The 1,679-nt window shown below is 36.5% G+C and overlaps 1 pseudogene; it reads left to right on the plus strand.

Moving 5' to 3' along the window:
• LOC104985312 overlaps positions 1-699 on the plus strand; it is a 10,304-nt pseudogene extending 9,605 nt beyond the window's left edge.
• Positions 700-1,679: the final 980 nt, after the last annotated feature.

Raw genomic sequence — 1,679 nt, forward strand, 5'->3', positions numbered from 1 at the left:
ACATCATCACAGCTGATATGATTGGAGGAAAGGCTGCTACTGCTGTAGTTTTGAAGCCTTTGATTCATTCACATTTTATTATACAGTTTTTTTCAGATACAGAATGATCCAGAATTCAAAAATAAACTGAAAGCACAAGCTTTAATTTACCCTGGCTTACAGGTCCTTGATATCTCCATTCCTTCTCACAGAGAAAATGAGCACGGTCCATTTCTGTCAAAGAAACTGGCATTAGAACTTGCATGCCTGTATTTGACTCAGGATAAAGCACTCCCTCAGGCAATGACGAAAAATCAACACATGCCTCATGGGCCAAGGCATCTGTTCAACCCGGTTAATTGGAGTACCTTCCTTCCTGAAGAGTATAAGAGGAACCATATATATACAGAACCAATTCTTGGAAGACTCAATCCTTTGTATTCAGCACTTTTGGATAGTAGGTTATCACTCTTGGCAGTCAATGATTCCCAGCTGCAAAATTTGCCCATAACTTACATCCTCACCTGTCAACATGATATTATAAGAGATGATGGGCTTATGTATGTCTCATGAATTCAAAATGTTGGAGTTAAAGTTTCTCATGACTATATGGAGGATGGAATCCATGGAGCTTTATCATTCATGGCTTCGCCAATTTATTTACAGCTAGGCATTAGGATAAAAGATAAGTATATTAATTGGCTAGAAGAAAATCTATAAATAATACATATAGCTAGCTAATCAGTTATAGTCTACAGGATATATTTTGAGATTTGTGAGTTTAAGGAACAATATCACAATTTTAGCTTTGGATAAATTTAGGTTTAAATCAAAGCAAAATAACTATGTATCTTTGAAAAAATTAGTTTCCCTAATCTTAAATCTTGCTACAGTGAAGACTTCTGCTATATTTATCCTAATATATATCATTTATTTTCCCTGACACATGGTAAATATTCACCAATCATAGTAAAGTATAAAAACAAAGTATGATTATAGGCAAAATATACACAATAGTTTCAAGACAGTTACAGGAATGGTAGTGGTAAGTGAGGATAAGTTTTAAGGAAAAAAAAAAAAACTTGTAGTTTTCTTTAGATAGGGTTGGGTCATGCTATCTTCAAGTCATTTTGTCAATTAATCATCCATACATTAATTTTATGCACTCTGTAAACTGTTAGTTTTCTTTCATTCATTTAATACAGAAGTCTGCTTTCAGGCATGTTATTGTTGTTCAGTTGCTAAGTCATGTCCGACTTTTTGCTATCCCATGTACTGCGGCTTGCCAGGTTTCCCAGTCCTTTACTATCTCCCACAGTTTACTTAAATTCATGTCCATTGAGTCAGTGATGTTTTCTAACCTACTCATCCTCTCCCTCCTTCTCTTTTTGCCTTCAATCTTTTCCAGCATCTGGGACATTTCCAATGAGTCAGCTCATCACATCAGGTGGCCAAAGTATTGGAGTTTCAGCTTCAGTGAATCAGTCCTTTGAACGAATATTCAGGGTTGATTTCCTTTGGTTTCAAACCAGGTTTGACTGGTTTGACCTCCTTGCAGTCCAAGGGACTCCCAAGAGTCTTCTCCAGCATCACAGCTTGAAAGCATCAACTCTTCAGCATTCAGCCTTCTTTGTGGTCCAACTCTCACATCTGTACATCACTACTGGAAAAGCCACAGCTTTGATTATATGAACCTTTGT

The sequence above is a fragment of the Bison bison genome, unplaced genomic scaffold, assembly GCF_000754665.1.
Source record: "Bison bison bison isolate TAMUID 2011002044 unplaced genomic scaffold, Bison_UMD1.0 scf7180017864042, whole genome shotgun sequence".
Lineage (NCBI taxonomy): Eukaryota > Metazoa > Chordata > Mammalia > Artiodactyla > Bovidae > Bison > Bison bison.